At 47.6% G+C, this 20,302-nt stretch overlaps 1 protein-coding gene across 1 annotated transcript in view; it reads right to left on the minus strand.

Moving 5' to 3' along the window:
* Positions 1 to 20,302, minus strand: part of LOC129846388 (dedicator of cytokinesis protein 1-like) — a 99,346-nt gene that overhangs the window by 39,047 nt on the left and 39,997 nt on the right. The window lies entirely within an intron of this gene.

The raw sequence follows: 20,302 nt of genomic DNA on the forward strand, positions 1-20,302 counted from the left end.
GAAAGCCAAGGGAACTTGACCGTGTTCATTAAATCCCCGGTAGAATGTAGAAGGCCTGGTTGCCATAGTCACCTCACTGCCCCGTGTTCCTACTCTCTAGACACACTGTGTGTTTTCTTCCGTTATCACACTGCTTCTTTACACGACACAGCAACGCTAAGAGTACACAGGACTGACACAATACTGACACAGGACTGACACGGGACTGACCCAGGACTGACACAATACTGACACAGGACTGACACAATACTAACACAGGACTGACACAGGACTGACACAAAACTGACACAGGACTGACGCAGAACTGACACGGGACTGACACGGGACTGACACGGGACTGACACGGGACTGACACGGGACTGACACGGGACTGACACAATACGGACACAGGACTGACACAATACTGACGCAGGACTGACACGGGACTGACACGGGACTGACACAGGACTGACCCAGGACTGATGCAGGACTGACATGGGACTGACAAGGGACTGACACGGGACTGACACAATACTGACACAGGACTGACGCGGGACTGACACGGGACTGACACGGGACTGACATGGGACTGACACGGGACTGACACAGGACTGACACAGGACTGACACAGGACTGACACAGGACTGACACAATACTGACACGGGACTGACACGGGACTGACACGGGACTGACACGGGACGGACACAGGACTGACACGGGACTGATACAATACTGACACAGGACTGACACAGGACTGATACAATACTGACACAGGACTGACACAGGACGGACACAGGACGGACACGGGACTGACACGGGACTGACACGGGACTGACACGGGACGGACACGGGACGGACACGGGACGGACACGGGACGGACGCGGGACGGACGCAGGACTGACACAATACTGACACAGGACTGACGCAGGACTGACCCAGGACTGACACAGGACTGACACAGGACTGACACAGGACTGACACAGGACTGACACAATACTGACACAGGACTGACACAGGACTGACACGGGACTGACACGGGACTGACACGGGACTGACACGGGACTGACCCGGGACTGACGCGGGACTGACGCGGGACTGACGCGGGACTGACACAGGACTGACACGGGACTGACACGGGACTGACACGGGACTGACACGGGACTGACACGGGACTGACACGGGACTGACACAATACTGACACGGGACTGACACGGGACTGACACGGGACTGACACAATACTGACACGGGACTGACACAATACTGACACGGGACTGACACGGGACTGACACGGGACTGACACAATACTGACACAGGACTGACACGGGACTGACACGGGACTGACACAATACTGACACGGGACTGACACAGGACTGACACGGGACTGACGCGGGACTGACACGGGACTGACACGGGACTGACACAGGACTGACACAATACTGACACGGGACTGACACGGGACTGACACAGGACTGACACCATACTGACACGGGACTGACACAGGACTGACACAGGACTGACACAGGACTGACACAGTACTGACACAGGACTGACACAGTACTGACACAGGACGGACACGGGACTGACACAATACTGACACAGGACTGACACAATACTGACACAGGACTGACACAGGACTGACACAGGACTGACACAGGACTGACACAGGACTGACACAATACTGACACAGGACTGACGCGGGACTGACACGGGACTGACACGGGACTGACATGGGACTGACACGGGACTGACACAGGACTGACACAGGACTGACACAGGACTGACACAGGACTGACACAATACGGACACGGGACTGACACGGGACTGACACGGGACTGACACGGGACGGACACAGGACTGACACGGGACTGATACAATACTGACACAGGACTGACACAGGACTGATACAATACTGACACAGGACTGACACAGGACGGACACAGGACGGACACGGGACTGACACGGGACGGACACAGGACGGACACGGGACGGACACGGGACGGACGCGGGACGGACGCAGGACTGACACAATACTGACACAGGACTGACGCAGGACTGACCCAGGACTGACACAGGACTGACACAGGACTGACACAATACTGACACAGGACTGACACAGGACTGACACAGGACTGACACAGGACTGACACAGGACTGACACGGGACTGACCCGGGACTGACGCGGGACTGACGCGGGACTGACACAGGACTGACACAGGACTGACACGGGACTGACACGGGACTGACACGGGACTGACACGGGACTGACACAATACTGACACGGGACTGACACGGGACTGACACGGGACTGACACAATACTGACACAGGACTGACACGGGACTGACACAATACTGACACAATACTGACACGGGACTGACACGGGACTGACACGGGACTGACACGGGACTGACACGGGACTGACACAATACTGACACAGGACTGACACGGGACTGACACGGGACTGACACAGGACTGACACAATACTGACACGGGACTGACACAGGACTGACACGGGACTGACGCGGGACTGACACGGGACTGACGCGGGACTGACACGGGACTGACACGGGACTGACACAGGACTGACACAGGACTGACACAATACTGACGCGGGACTGACGCGGGACTGACACAGGACTGACACAGGACTGACACGGGACTGACACGGGACTGACACGGGACTGACCCGGGACTGACGCGGGACTGACGCGGGACTGACACAGGACTGACACAGGACTGACACGGGACTGACACGGGACTGACACGGGACTGACACGGGACTGACACAATACTGACACGGGACTGACACGGGACTGACACAATACTGACACAGGACTGACACGGGACTGACACAATACTGACACAATACTGACACGGGACTGACACGGGACTGACACGGGACTGACACGGGACTGACACGGGACTGACACGGGACTGACACAGGACTGACACGGGACTGACACGGGACTGACACAGGACTGACACAATACTGACACGGGACTGACACGGGACTGACACGGGACTGACGCGGGACTGACACGGGACTGACACGGGACTGACACAGGACTGACACAATACTGACACGGGACTGACACGGGACTGACACAGGACTGACACCATACTGACACGGGACTGACACAGGACTGACACAGGACTGACACAGTACTGACACAGGACTGACACAGTACTGACACAGGACGGACACGGGACTGACACAATACTGACACAGGACTGACACAATACTGACACAGGACTGACACAGGACTGACACAGGACTGACACAGGACTGACACAGGACTGACACAGGACTGACACAATACTGACACAGGACTGACGCGGGACTGACACGGGACTGACACGGGACTGACACGGGACTGACACGGGACTGACACAATACTGACACGGGACTGACACGGGACTGACACAATACTGACACAGGACTGACACGGGACTGACACAATACTGACACAATACTGACACGGGACTGACACGGGACTGACACGGGACTGACACGGGACTGACACGGGACTGACACGGGACTGACACAGGACTGACACGGGACTGACACGGGACTGACACAGGACTGACACAATACTGACACGGGACTGACACGGGACTGACACGGGACTGACGCGGGACTGACACGGGACTGACACGGGACTGACACAGGACTGACACAATACTGACACGGGACTGACACGGGACTGACACAGGACTGACACCATACTGACACGGGACTGACACAGGACTGACACAGGACTGACACAGTACTGACACAGGACTGACACAGTACTGACACAGGACGGACACGGGACTGACACAATACTGACACAGGACTGACACAATACTGACACAGGACTGACACAGGACTGACACAGGACTGACACAGGACTGACACAGGACTGACACAGGACTGACACAATACTGACACAGGACTGACGCGGGACTGACACGGGACTGACACGGGACTGACATGGGACTGACACAGGACTGACACAGGACTGACACAGGACTGACACAGGACTGACACAGGACTGACACAATACGGACACGGGACTGACACGGGACTGACACGGGACTGACACGGGACGGACACAGGACTGACACGGGACTGATACAATACTGACACAGGACTGACACAGGACTGATACAATACTGACACAGGACTGACACAGGACGGACACGGGACTGACACGGGACTGACACGGGACTGACACGGGACTGACACGGGACGGACACAGGACGGACACAGGACGGACACGGGACGGACGCGGGACGGACGCAGGACTGACACAATACTGACGCAGGACTGACGCAGGACTGACCCAGGACTGACACAGGACTGACACAGGACTGACACAGGACTGACACAATACTGACACAGGACTGACACAGGACTGACACAGGACTGACACAGGACTGACACAGGACTGACACAGGACTGACACAGGACTGACACGGGACTGACCCGGGACTGACACAGGACTGACACGGGACTGACCCGGGACTGACGCGGGACTGACGCGGGACTGACACGGGACTGACACGGGACTGACACGGGACTGACACGGGACTGACACGGGACTGACACAATACTGACACGGGACTGACACAATACTGACACGGGACTGACACGGGACTGACACGGGACTGACACAATACTGACACAGGACTGACACGGGACTGACACAATACTGACACAATACTGACACGGGACTGACACGGGACTGACACGGGACTGACACGGGACTGACACGGGACTGACACAATACTGACACGGGACTGACACGGGACTGACACGGGACTGACACAGGACTGACACAATACTGACACGGGACTGACACAGGACTGACACGGGACTGACGCGGGACTGACACGGGACTGACGCGGGACTGACACGGGACTGACACGGGACTGACACAGGACTGACACAGGACTGACACAATACTGACACGGGACTGACGCGGGACTGACACGGGACTGACACAGGACTGACACAATACTGACACGGGACTGACGCGGGACTGACACGGGACTGACACGGGACTGACACAGGACTGACACAATACTGACACGGGACTGACACGGGACTGACACAGGACTGACACCATACTGACACGGGACTGACACAGGACTGACACAGGACTGACACAGTACTGACACAGGACTGACACAGGACTGACACAGTACTGACACAGGACGGACACGGGACTGACACAATACTGACACAGGACTGACACAATACTGACACAGGACTGACACAGGACTGACACAGGACTGACACAATACTGACACAGGACTGACACAATACTGACACGGGACTGACATGGGACTGACACGGGACTGACACGGGACTGACACAATACTGACACAGGACTGACACGGGACTGACACGGGACTGACACGGGACTGACACGGGACTGACACGGGACTGACACGGGACTGACACGGGACTGACACGGGACTGACACGGGACTGACACAGGACTGACACGGGACTGACACGGGATTGACACGGGACTGACACAGGACTGACACATGACGGACATATGACGGACACAGGACTGACAAAGGACTGACACAATACTGATACAGGACTGACACAATACTGACACGGGACTTATAGAGAGTGTACAAGTAGGCAGGCAGGCAGGTAGGTAGGTAGGTAGGTAGGTAGGTAGGCAGGTAGGTAGCCAGGGCGACGCACAATTGGCCCAGCATCGTCCAGGTTAGGGGAGGGTTTGGCCGGGGTAGGCCGTCATTGTAAAATAAGAATTTATTCTTAACTGACTAGCCGAGTTAAATAAAGGTTAAATAAATACATACAAATCTAGGGGATTACATGTCTATAGTAAATGTCTGAGTCTAGCCTTTATGAGCCCTATGAGAAAGTACATGCAAAGACCCACATTATAGATTCTATACATCACAACATGTGACCACCTAGTAATGAGAGAGCAAAGATACACATTATAGATTATATACATCATAACATGTGACCACCATGCCCTAATGACACGGTCAAGTGATTCAACACATAGTATAACAGCATGACACCATCTAACAGGAACGGGTGTCTAAAGAGCCACTTCCTGATCAACATGCACCTGTTAACTAACTTCCTGTTAGAACTGTTAAGGCTCCATGGATTTGATGAGGAATTGAACAAACTGTATGGTTGAAAGAGATGGGGCTAAAGGAGCGGCTAATAAGTCTGGCTGCACATCTGACTGGCTGACTTCCTGCACATTGAGAAATGATGTGACTAAACTCAACAAAGAAGAAGAAGAAGAAACGGTATTATGAAGCCAAAAACAATGATAAGAAGAGAATGATGGGGGAAAAACTTTGGAGAACTTTAAATGAAATGATGGGCAGAAAGACAAATTCAACTCCATCTTTCATCGAATCAGATGGCTCATCACAAAACCATTTGATGTTGCCAATTATTTTAATGATTACTTCTTTGGCAAAGTGGGCAAATATAGGCAGGAAATGCCGACAACGAACAGTGAGCGTTCACATTCATGCATAAAAAATAAGAATAATGAAAGAAAAGCATTGCATATTTTTATGTTGTAAAGTTAGTGTGGGAGAGGTAGATTATTTTTTCAATTATTGATCAATAATGACCTACCTCCTGGCATTGACAACTTAGATGTAAAGCTACTGAGGACGGTGGCTGACTCTATAGCCACTCCTATCTGTCATATCTTTAATCTGAGCCGAGAGGAAAGTCTTTGTCCTCAGGCCGGGAGGGAAGCCAAAGTCATTCCACTACCCAAGAACAGCCTTTACTGGGTTCTAAGAGCAAACTTATCAGATAAGTTCCTTCCAGACAAAGGCCTTTCTCCCCCGATTGCTCAGTTTGGCCGGGCGGCCATCTCTAGGAAGAGTCTGGTTCTTCCAAACGTCTTCCATTTAAGAATGATGGAGGCCACTGTGTTCTTGGTGACCTTCAATGATGCAGAAATGTTTTGGTACCTTCCCCAGATCTGTGCCTCGACACAATCCTGTCTCAGAGCTCTACGGACAATTCCTTCAACCTCCTGGCTTGGTTTTTGCTCTGACATACACTGTCAACTGTGGGACCTTATATAGACAGGTGTGTGCCTTTCCAAATCATGTCCAATCAATTGAATTAATCACAGGTTGACTCCAATCAAGTTGAAGAAACATCTCAAGGATGATCAATGGAAACAGGATGCACCTGAGATCAATTTAGAGTCTCATAGCAAAGGGTCTGAATACTTATGTAAATAAGGTATTTCTGTTTTTTAATACATTTGCAAAAATTTCAAAAAACCTGTTTTCGCTTGTCATTATGTGGTATTGTGTGTACACTAATGAGGATTTTTTTTATTTTATGACTTTAATCCAGAATAAGGCTGTGACGTACAAACTGTGGAAAAAGGGACGGTGTCTGAATACTTTCAGAATGCACTGCAGCTCCGTCTGGTCACTGGAGGAAGTGTATTCCCAAGGGGCGACAGCCAATCATCTTGGAGAGTTAGTTTTTCTCCAGCCAGGAGGCTCTGGTAACGGATCGTATTTGACTTTATAACAGGCTGAGTGTCCCTACAGCCAATCATCTTGGAGAGTTAGTGTTTCTCCAGCCAGGAGGCTCTGGTAACGGATCGTATTTGACTTTATAACAGGCTGAGTGTCCCTACAGCCAATCATCTTGGAGGGTTAGTTTTTCTACAGCCAATCATCTTGGAGAGTTAGTTTTTCTACAGCCAGGACGCTCTGGTAACGGATCGTGTTAGACTTTATAACAGGCTGAGTATCCCTACAGCCAATCATCTTGGAGAGTTAGTTTTTCTCCAGCCAGGAGGCTCTGGTAACGGATCGTATTTGACTTTATAACAGGCTGAGTGTCCCTACAGCCAATCATCTTGGAGGGTTAGTTTTTCTACAGCCAATCATCTTGGAGAGTTAGTTTTTCTCCAGCCAGGAGGCTCTGGTAACGGATAGTGTTTGACTTTATAACAGGCTGACAGCCAATGGTTTAAGTGCAATTAGGTGGCAGCGCCTTATAGCAGGGATCTGTCGTCTCCTCTGGGACCCCAAGTCACGTTCTGGATCTATTCCAGAGCACCTGAATCAACTCGTCAGGTGAATCACAGAGTCTTTGATCAGGTGAATCAACTCCTCAGCTGAATCACAGAGTCCTTAATCAGGTGAATCACAGAGCCCTTAATTAGGTTGAATCAACTCGTCAGCTGAATCACAGTCCTTAATCAGGTTGAATCAACTCGTCAGGTGAATCACAGAGTCCTTGATCAGGTTGAATCAACTCGTCAGGTGAATCACAGAGTCCTTGATCAGGTTGAATCAACTCGTCAGGTGAATCACAGAGTCCTTGATCAGGTTGAATCAACTCGTCAGGTGAATCACAGAGTCCTTGATCAGGTGAATCAACAAGTCCTTGATCACGTGATTCAGGTGTGATATTTCAGAGCCACAACATTGTAAAATGTCAGGGGTCACCGAGGAGAGGTCAGGGGGGCACCGAGGAGAGGTCAGGGGGTCACCGAGGAGAGGTCAGGGGGTCACCGAGGACAGGTTAGAAAACCACTGCTTTGCAGTAATGTCTCTCCAAGAATGAGTAGAATATTCCAACAAATGATATAGTGCCCCCCTTTACTTCCTCCTTCCCAGGTTTGAACATACAACTGTTCCTTTGTTCATATAAAAACAAATATTCTTCAAGTTTTGAATAAAATAAAATCCAATAAAAAAATACACATGCTTGTGGATTAATATGCGTAAATAAGGTAAAGGCACACAAAGAAAAAATGTAATCCTGTTACAATGGATTTAGTGCAGGTCTCTGGCTGCATGCAGGCACACAAAGAGGGCTTATTTACAGTATACACTTCCACAGCCAACAGACACTCCACCCTCACCGCTACAGTGTCTTTATGGCTTACATATTCACAGCAGCCAAAAGCCTGACTAAAGGGTTTACTCTGACAACAAAGAGGGGTGTGAAGTCTCTGGTAGAGAAGGTAGTGTGTGTGTGAGAGAGGGAGAGTGAGAGGGAGAGGGACAATGTCTGCATTAACCTACACAAGTCCTCTGAGTGTTCTAGTCTCCTATACAGAGGGAACTCTGGCCTTGTACAGCAGTAGTCTTCTATACAAAGGGAACTCTGGCCTTGTACAGCAGTAGTCTTCTATACAGAGGGAACTCTGACCTTGTACAGCAGTAGTCTTCTATACAGAGGGAACTCTGGCCTTGTACAGCAGTAGTCTCCTATACAGAGGGAACTCTGGCCTTGTACAGCAGTAGTCTCCTATACAGAGGGAACTCTGGCCTTGTACAGCAGTAGTCTCCTATACAGAGGGAACTCTGACCTTGTACAGCAGTAGTCTCCTATACTATACAGAGGGAACTCTGGCCCAGACATACTGATAGATACAGTCCAGATACACAGATAGATACAGAGCCCAGACATACAGATAGATACAGAGCCCAGACATACAGATAGTAACAGAGCCCAGACATACAGATACATACAGAGCCCAGACATACTGATAGATACAGAGCCCAGACATACTGATAGATACAGAGCCCAGACATACTGATAGATACAGAGCCCAGACACACTATACTATATCACTTTTAATTAATGCAATATTTTGCAACATTCACCAACTAGACGTGTATTCAAGACCGAAATCATGCTTATAAAACAGGAAACAATTGAGACTGACCCAGTTATAACAGGTCCTGGAACTATAGAGACTGACCCAGTTATAACAGGTCCTGGAACTATAGAGACTGACCCAGTTATAACAGGTCCTGGAACTATAGAGACTGACCCAGTTATAACAGGTCCTGGAACTATAGAGACTGACCCAGTTATAACAGGTCCTGGAACTATAGAGACTGACCCAGTTATAACAGGTCCTGGAACTATAGAGACTGACCCAGTTATAACAGGTCCTGGAACAATTTTTCAACATAATGTGTCGTTTTCAACAGCTTTTTATTGACAATTCCAGATATAGTATATTCCCATGTTTCTATGCTAAGGATTTGTATGTGCTACAGTGGTGAGGAAGCTGCTACTGACTCAACTAATACAATGGGCCACATGTGTGATGATGGACAGGGCTGGCCTATAGGGTTGGCCTATAGGGTTGACCTATAGGGCTGGCCTATAGGGCTGGCCTATAGGGTTGGCCTATAGGGTTGGCCTATAGGGTTGGCCTATAGGGTTGGCCTATAGGGCTGGCCTATAGGGCTGGCCTATAGGGTTGGCCTATAGGGCTGGCCTATAGGGCTGGCCTATAGAGGTGGCCTAAAGAGTTGGCCTATAGGGTTGGCCTATAGGGTTGGCCTATAGGGTTGGCCTATAGGGTTGGCCTATAGGGCTGGCCTATAGGGGTGGCCTATAGAGGTGGCCTATAGAGTTGGCCTATAGGGTTGGCCTATAGGGTTGGCCTATAGGGTTGGCCTATAGGGCTGGCCTATAGGGCTGGCCTATAGGGTTGGCCTATAGGGTTGGCCTATAGGGTTGGCCTATAGGGTTGGCCTATAGGCCTGGCCTATAGGGTTGGCCTATAGGGTTGGCCTATAGGGCTGGCCTATAGGGGTGGCCTATAGAGGTGGCCTATAGGGTTGGCCTATAGGGTTGGCCACAGGGTTGGCCAATAGGGTTGGCCTATAGGGGTGGCCTATAGGGGTGGCCTATAGGGTTGGCCTATAGGGCTGGCCTATAGGGTTGGCCTATAGGGTTGGCCTACAGGGTTGGCCTACAGGGTTGGCCTATAGGGTTGGCCTATAGGGTTGGCCTACAGGGTTGGCCTATAGGGTTGGCCTTACAGAGACACAGGTTTATCTTTTGGACGTCACAAAGCAGTGGGCTGTTTGTTGATGTGTTCTGTTACACAAACTACAGTAGAAGCTTCTCCGCTATATGAAGATGGATGAGATGAGGCTTTACAGTCACCCTCAGAGTGTCTCCTCTGATATTAACCACCTTCATCATCACCACAGGGAGACAGAGAGAGGAGAGAGAGAGAGAGGGAGACAGAGAGAGGAGAGAGAGAGAGAGAGAGAGAGAGAGAGAGAGAGACAGAGAGAGAGAGAGAGAGAGAGAGAGAGAGAGAGATACAGAGAGAGAGAGAGACAGAGAGAGAGAGAGAGACAGAGAGACAGAGACAGAGAGAGAGACAGAGAGAGAGACAGAGAGAGAGACAGAGAGAGAGACAGAGAGAGAGAGAGAGACAGAGAGAGAGAGGGAGAGAGAGAGGGAGAGAGAGAGACAGAGACAGACAGAGAGAGACACAGAGAAAGACAGAGACAGAGAGAGAGACAGAGAGAGAGACACAAAGAGAGACAGAGACACACACAGAGAGAGAAACACACAGAGAGAGACAGAGAGAGAGATAAATTAAGGGAGGAGGGGGGAAGGGTGGATAGAGAGGGAGTAGGTGGAGAGAGCAACACAGAGAAAGTGGGAGAGGATGGAGTGGGAAAGGGTGGAGAAAAAGAGAGGAGGGGAAGAGTGAGTGAGAGAGAGAGAGAGAGACAGAGAGAAATGAGAAAAGGTGAGAAATAGAGAGATCGAAGGAGAGAGAGATCAAAGGAGAGAGAGATTGAAGGAGAGAGAGAGAGGAGGAAGAGCAAAGAAGGGGGGAGAGAGAGAGAGTTTGAAGGAGAGAAAGTGCTGTGGGAAGATCCACACTGTTTCCCAGGATACCCGTGTCTTTTTATAGTATCATCATCAGGAAGAGGATGATATAACAGCACGGTGGTGGCATGGCAACAGATTAGAATACGGTTACCCTAGGTGACAGAACCCTGTTAGGTTACTGCAGATAGAAGACCTGTACATTCTATAACACCTCATGATGCCGAGACAGGCCTGTAATCTGATTCAACACATATGGCCTGGCAACGCCAACACAATACCACTTGGTACATGTCGGTACATGTCAGCAGAGGTCCCGTGATACAGAGGTTTCTGTTTGGACTGTTTGGACTCTACTGTATTGTGTTCCTCTACTGTATTGTGTTCCTCTACTGTAATGTGTTCCTCTACTGTTTATGTGTTCCTCTACTGTTTATGTGTTCCTCTACTGTAATGTGTTCCTTTACTGTAATGTGTTCCTCTACTGTAATGTGTTCCTCTACTGTAATGTGTTCCTCTACTGTATTGTGTTCCTCTACTGTAATGTGTTCCTCTACTGTATTGTGTTCCTCTACTGTAATGTGTTCCTCTACTGTAATGTGTTCCTCTACTGTAATGTGTTCCTCTACTGTATTGTGTTCCTCTACTGTATTGTGTTCCTCTACTGTATTGTGTTCCTCTACTGTATTGTGTTCCTCTACTGTAATGTGTTCCTCTACTGTAATGTGTTCCTCTACTGTAATGTGTTCCTCTACTGTAATGTGTTCCTCTATTGTATTGTGTTTCTCTACTGTAATGTGTTCCTCTACTGTAATGTGTTCCTCTACTGTAATGTGTTCCTCTACTGTATTGTGTTCCTCTACTGTAATGTGTTCCTCTACTGTAATGTGTTCCTCTACTGTAATGTGTTCCTCTACTGTAATGTGTTCCTCTACTGTAATGTGTTCCTCTACTGTAATGTGTTCCTCTACTGTATTGTGTAATGTGTTCCTCTACTGTAATGTGTTCCTCTACTGTATTGTGTAATGTGTTCTTCTACTGTAATGTGTTCCTCTACTGTAATGTGTTCCTCTATTGTATTGTGTTCCTCTACTGTATTGTGTTCCTCTACTGTAATGTGTTCCTCTACTGTAATGTGTTCCTCTACTGTAATGTGTTCCTCTACTGTAATGTGTTCCTCTACTGTAATGTGTTCAGGAGAAAATGTGGTCATGTTAGCAGTAACTGTATAAAGTTACTGTGAAACCGAGGTAAATAAAATATATTTTTCTCAGTTCCACACGATGAGCAGTGACTGTCTTTTTGCCTGGTAGGGAAGTATGTGTGTTGAAACTATTCTCTAATTGGCTGACTACGATGGGTACTCCAGGATGACATCTATCACATAGGTTTGCACATTTCCATTTGATTCCCCCCGGTTTAGGGTTTAACTAGAGCAGCATTTCTCATTCATTTGTCTCATTGAAACAGATCTGACTTTAGGAGACAAACAAGCTCTCTGGCAGAGAGAGAGACAGCTCTGTTCTCCTCTCTAACAGACGTCTGACTTCAGGAGACAAACAAGCTCTCTGGCAGAGAGAGACAGCTCTGTTCTCCTCTCTAACAGACGTCTGACTTTAGGAGACAAACAAGCTCTCTGGCAGAGAGAGACAGCTCTGTTCTCCTCTCTAACAGACGTCTGACTTCAGGAGACAAACAAGCTCTCTGGCAGAGAGAGACAGCTCTGTTCTCCTCTCTAACAGACGTCTGACTTTAGGAGACAAACAAGCTCTCTGGCAGAGAGAGACAGCTCTGTTCTCCTCTCTAACAGACGTCTGACTTTAGGAGACAAACAAGCTCTCTGGCAGAGACAGACAGCTCTGTTCTCCTCTCTATCAGACGTCTGACTTTAGGAGACAAACAAGCTCTCTGGCAGAGAGAGACAGCTCTGTTCTCCTCTCTAACAGACGTCTGACTTTAGGAGACAAACAAGCTCTCTGGCAGAGAGAGACAGCTCTGTTCTCCTCTCTAACAGACGTCTGACTTTAGGAGACAAACAAGCTCTCTGGCAGAGAGAGAGACAGCTCTGTTCTCCTCTCTAACAGACGTCTGACTTTAGGAGACAAACAAGCTCTCTGGCAGAGAGAGAGACAGCTCTGTTCTCCTCTCTAACAGACGTCTCACTTTAGGAGACAAACAAGCTCTCTGGCAGAGACAGACAGCTGCTCCCTCGTTCTGTTCCCCTTGCCTTACTCATCATTTTCAAAGTTATCTCTGTTGGCTGTATCACTGTGTGTGTGTCTGCTGTGTGTGTGTGTGTGTGTAAGTGTGTGTGTGTGTGTGTGTGTCTGTGTGTGTGTGTGTCTGCTGTGTGTGTGTGTGTGTGTAAGTGTGTGTGTGGGTGTGTGTGTGTGTCTGCTGTGTGTGTGTGTGTGTGTAAGTGTGTGTGTGTGTGTGTGTGTGTGTGTCTGTGTGTCTGTGTGTGTGTGTGTTTGTGTAAGTGTGTGTGTGTGTGTCTGTGTGTGTGTGTGTGTAAGTGTGTGTGTGTCTGTGTGTGTGTGTGTGTAAGTGTGTGTGTGAGAGAGTGCTGCTTGTTTCCTTTTGCTGGACCACAACAGAAGAGAACTTTAATCCCTCTCACCACGGCAACAGCAGGAGGAAACGTCTGACCTCATGTTTCTGTCTAAACGCTGACTAAAACTAAAACAGTGAAGAAGAGTAGATCAAGAGGACCTCTTCCTTGGTAATATACTGTATCTTCAACTAGAGGAGATCTTCCTTGGTAATAAACTGTATCTTCAACAAGAGGAGATCTTCCTTGGTAATATACTGTATCCTCAACAAGAGGACCTCTTCCTTGGTAATATACTGTATCCTCAACAAGAGGAGATCTTCCTTGGTAATATACTGTATCTTCAACAAGAGGAGACCTTCCTTGGTAATATACTGTATCCTCAACAAGAGGACCTCTTCCTTGGTAATATACTGTATCCTCAACAAGAGGACCTCTTCCTTGGTAATATACTGTATCTTCAACAAGAGGAGACCTTCCTTGGTAATATACTGTATCTTCAAAAAGAGGAGATCTTCCTTGCGTACCCTACTTGTTGTAGTGTAGGAAGTGTAGTATCTCTGTTAATCAATCAATCAATCGATCGATTGTTATACGTGTAGTCTAAAATAAGTTGACTATTCCCGGCCTGTCCCTCCAACCTCCTCATTCTGAAAGTGAACGTGTCTTTCAGTGTATTACCCAGCAGCACTGCTGCTACGTGAGATGGATAGAAACACCTGTGACATCTTCTGACCCCAATAAACCACCTGCACAACAGGAAGCTGCCACCGTATTGACGGCTGTTCATCAACCACTCAGATGACTCTATCACGTCAAAGTCAAACGGAGGGAAAGTCAACAGCGCGCATTGCAAAAACTCCAATTGGAGGGAAAAGAGAAACTTCCACCCCAATCTGCCAACTCAAAAGAATATTATTTTCTGAAGGTACATTGCAAAAGAGGTTACGACTCCACAGAGATCCCAGGAGGAAGATATGCCGAGCATGTCACCGCTCTAAAAATAACATGACGCTAAATGTGTGTGTGTGTAAGAGTGACTGTGCATGCCTCTGTGTCTCTGTGTGTGTGTGTGTCTGTGTGTGTGTGTGTGTGTGTGTAAGCGTGAGTGTGCATTCCTCTGTGTCTCTGTGTGTCTGTGTGTGTGTGTGTGTGTGTGTGTGTGTGTGTGTGTGTGTGTGTGTGTGTGTGTGTGTGTGTGAGCGTGAGTGTGCATGCCTCTGTGTCTCTGTGTATGTGTGTGAGCGTGAGTGTGCATAGCTCTGTGTCTCTGTGTGTGTGTTTGAGCGTGAGTGTGCATAGCTCTGTGTCTCTGTGTGTGTGTGTGAGCATGAGTGTGCATAGCTCTGTGTCTCTGTGTGTGTGTTTGAGCGTGAGTGTGCATAGCTCTGTGTCTCTGTGTGTGTGTGTGTGTGTGTCTCTGTGTGTGTGTGAGCGTGGGTGTGCATAGCTCTGTGTGTGTGTGTGTGTGTGTGTGTGTGTGTCTCTGTGTGTGTGTTTGAGCGTGAGTGTGCATAGCTCTGTGTCTCTGTGTGTGTGCGTGAATGGAGCTAATACAAATATTTCTGTATGAGTCACGAGGTAGACATCTACTCCCAATCTGGCCCTCAAACCATCATGGTCACCTAATAATCCCCAGTTTACAATTGGCTCATTCATCCCCCTTCTCTCCCCTGTAACTATTCCCCAGGTCGTTGCTGCAAATGAGAACGTGTTCTCAGTCAACTTACCTGGTAAAATAACGGTAAAATAAATAAAATAAATAAAAGTATGAGTCACCTAGGGAACGAGGTAGACATCTACTCTGTATGAGTCACCTAGGGAACTAGGTGGACATCTACTCTGTATGAGTCATCTAGCCTAGGGAACGAGGTAGACATCTACTCTGTATGAGTCACCTAGGTAACGAGGTAGACATCTACTCTGTATGAGTCACCTAGGTAACGAGGTGGACATCTACTCTGTATGAGTCACCTAGGGAACGAGGTGGACATCTACTCTGTATGAGTCACCTAGGGAACGAGGTGGACATCTACTCTGTATGAGTCACCTAGGGAACGAGGTGGACATCTACTCTGTATGAGTCACCTAGGGAACTAGGTAGACATCTACTCTGTATGAGTCACCTAGGGAACGAGGTGGACATCTACTCTGTATGAGTAACCTAGGGAACGAGGTGGACATCTACTCTGTATGAGTCACCTAGGGAACGAGGTGGACATCTACTCTGTATGAGTCACCTAGGGAACTAGGTAGACATCTACTCTGTATGAGTCACCTAGGGAACGAGGTAGACATCTACTCTGTATGAGTCACCTAGGTAACGAGGTAGACATCTACTCTGTATGAGTCACCTAGCCTAGGGAACGAGGTGGACATCTACTCTGTATGAGTCATCTAGCCTAGGGAACGAGGTAGACATCTACTCTGTATGAGTCACCTAGGGAACGAGGTAGACATCTACTCTGTATGAGTCGCCTAGGGAACGAGGTAGACATCTACTCTGTATGAGTCATCTAGGGAACGAGGTGGACATCTACTCTGTATGAGTCACCTAGCCTAGGGAACGAGGTGGACATCTACTCTGTATGAGTCACCTAGGGAACGAGGTAGACATCTACTCTGTATGAGTCACCTAGGGAACGAGGTGGACATCTACTCTGTATGAGTCGCCTAGGGAACGAGGTAGACATCTACTCTGTATGAGTCGCCTAGGTAACGAGGTAGACATCTACTCTGTATGAGTCACCTAGGTAACGAGGTAGACATCTACTCTGTATGAGTCACCTAGCCTAGGTAACGAGGTAGACATCTACTCTGTATGAGTCACCTAGGTAACGAGGTAGACATCTACTCTGTATGAGTCACCTAGGTAACGAGGTAGACATCTACTTTCTTCTAGAGGAAACTTTTCACATTCAAGTGCTCAGCAAGAAATGGTAAAACACAACGATCACCTATTTTGGTATAGAAGAAAACACACCAATTAAAATAATAATTAAAATAAAGAGAGTGTGTGTGTGTGTGTGTGTGTGTGTGTGTGTGTGTGTGTGTGTGTGTGTGTGTGTGTGTGTGTGTGTGTGTGTGTGTGTGTGTGTGTGTGTGTGTGTGTGTGTGTGTGTGTGTGTGTGTGTGTGTGTTGAGCGATTAGAGCTTTTTGAGGGTTGGTTCGGTTTCGGTTTGATTATAAAATAATTATCACGAATATCGGGTTTAAATGTTGATCTTTTTTTATACATTAAATGCACTATGCATTATGTGGGCTGAACGCTGTAACAACGCAGAATAAAACAATGAATTAAAAGTCCCATGATGGTAGTTTCTGTCCATTACTGCTTATCACTTATTAACCAACATTTATTCACATTACTTTAGTAACAAATATATATATATATATTTGATGACTATTATTTAATTCCAAGTCACCATATAGGACTGCTGTCTAAGCTCTCTGACATAATAACTATTTAACTAGTTCTTCAAAGTAAAAAAGGCATTTAATACCAACTGCTTGCTATCCCTCTGGATGTCGTGTTCTCTGAGCCTCCGTGTCTCCGCACAGACCAGACAAGTTTCACCTTTTCATTCGTGAGCTCCAGGTGTATTTTTTTTAATGCGTGTGATGTCAGAATGCACTCACAGTTCCAAAATGTGATTGTGATGCAACAGGACAGTTATGTCGTGTTCTAAACAACTGTGAACTCGGAGAAATACCAGGTCAGGTGGGAAAGTCGGAGCTCTAGAAAGAGGCCAGAGTTCCCGAGTTGGAATTCCGAGTTGGATGACCGTTCAAAACTATTTTTCCCAGTTGGAGCAAATGTCTTCCTCCAGAGTTCCCAGTTGTTTTGAAGGCACTGAAGTCGAAGACTTCCAATTTATGCTTGAGGCTTTACTGAGCCGGACAAACTTCTCTCATTGAGTCCAAGCACTCCCCCAGTGTTTCACCAGATAAAGTACTTGCACAAACCCGCCCCCCCCCGGCATATTTTCCGGCAGGCGCCCACATTGCCTTCATTGGTGTTTTCCTTACTAATAATAATAATAACTCTGGACGTGTGTGTTCCTATCAAACTATGTTCCTTAATACATGCTCATTATAGTTTCTGTACATGGTGTTGTCGTTTCTACTGTAGCACACCATAGAAGTAGTGGACAACACTACAACAACACAGCAATGTGTGTACGGAGTATAATGTACTGTATTTACTGTCTTATTCACATGTTTTCAAGTACTAGTGACAAATCATGCATTCCCGATTCTTGCATAGATTGCAATGGAAACATATGTGTGTAAAATATTTTTTGTAAGGTTGTACTGATTATGAAGAGCTAATTATATATAATTTTATAATCTTCTCCTATGTTTGCCCCCAAATGTATTGATAAATCCCCCATCATAGTAATATTTCCTGCATCGTATCCCCCCACAATACCTTCCCCCACTTCTACCCTCCATGGACTAGACAAATGAAATGAACTCTCCCACAAACCTCTATAAAATGGTTTCACCAAAATCTGATAACCCTGTTTAGCTTTCGTTCTACGGTTAGGCTAGGCAGTAGGCTTGTATTTGGGGTGATGATCTGTGAGGTGATAACATTTTATTTGCTTTGTGATTTGACAAAAAACTGTAAACGACTTGTCAAGTCATGTGCTCTGGTTCTTGTATACACCCACTGTAATAAGTATATAGAAGATTTGCAATATGATTTGCAATACGGGCCTCCCGGGTGGCGCAGTGGTCTAGGGCACTGCATGGCAGTGCTATCTGCGCCACCAGAGTCTCTGGGTTCGCGCCCAGGCTGGGCAGGGTTCGCGCCCAGGCTCTGTCGCAGCCGGCCGCAACCGGGAGGTCCGTGGGGCGACGCACAATTGGCATAGCGTCGTCCGGGTTAGGGAGGGTTTGGCCGGTAGGGATATCCTTGTCTCAGTATGTAAAAATGTAATAAAATGTATGCACTCTACTGTTCTGGATAAGAGCGTCTACTAAATGTAAAAAAAAATGTAAATGATGAAAAGTGGCCAAACTAGTGTTCACATTTTTCAGACAACGGGCGCAGCCATCTTTGACTTTGTTTATTTGCGTCTTATAGTGAAAGGCATTCTGGGATTAGGGAGTTTTCGGTTGTCAAACATAAACAAACATGGCTGCCATCATAAAGAATGTATCTGCTGTTAGCTTAGCTGACACGCATCTCTTTATCTAAACAACATTACATTCCTCCCTTGTGCTCACCAGAGATGTAGTACATTGTAAACAAGTCTAGCTGTTCGCTCGCTAACTTATGTTTCGGTTTTTTTTGTCAGCGCAACCTGTTATTTAAACCGCTTTAATTAATGAAATGAGTTCCGATTGATGCTTGGATGATGAAGTTCGCATTTATCTTTTATGATAAAAAGTGGAATTGAGGAATAAGATCTTTCTTTCCCATCAGTGAAAAACATGTCGGACAACATTGCTGTTTTTAGACACGTTTGTTGCATCATACGTACCGTTGGATGGTCCGTCCAATCACATATTTGCGACGGTACGCTGCAGGGACCAGTCAACAATGATCACAAAAATGTAATCGTACGCGTCAATGGGTTAAGCGGGAGCACAATGGATTATGGTCATTGTAGTTAATTACCACTTTTTCTGCTCTAAACTATGTTGAATATTGGCCTGTTGGAAACTACAACTCCCTACTACACGGCACAGTTCAGGATTGATCTGAGTTATCTCTACAGAAACTACAACTCCCTACTACACGGCACAGTTCAGGATTGATCTGATTTATCTCTACAGAAACTACAACTCCCTACTACACGGCACAGTTCAGGAATGATCTGATGTATCTCTAGAGAAACTACAACTCCCTACTACACGGCACAGTTCAGGATTGATCTGAGTTATCTCTACAGAAACTACAACTCCCTACTACACGGCACAGTTCAGGAATGATCTGATTTATCTCTACAGAAACTACAACTCCCTACTACACGGCACAGTTCAGGAATGATCTGATGTATCTCTACAGAAACTACAACTCCCTACTACACGGCACAGTTCAGGATTGATCTGAGTTATCTCAACAAGAAACTACACATGAAGCTCACAGAAAACAAAAACAAATGGAATTGAAATA

The sequence above is a fragment of the Salvelinus fontinalis genome, unplaced genomic scaffold, assembly GCF_029448725.1.
Source record: "Salvelinus fontinalis isolate EN_2023a unplaced genomic scaffold, ASM2944872v1 scaffold_0519, whole genome shotgun sequence".
NCBI classification, from domain to species: domain Eukaryota; kingdom Metazoa; phylum Chordata; class Actinopteri; order Salmoniformes; family Salmonidae; genus Salvelinus; species Salvelinus fontinalis.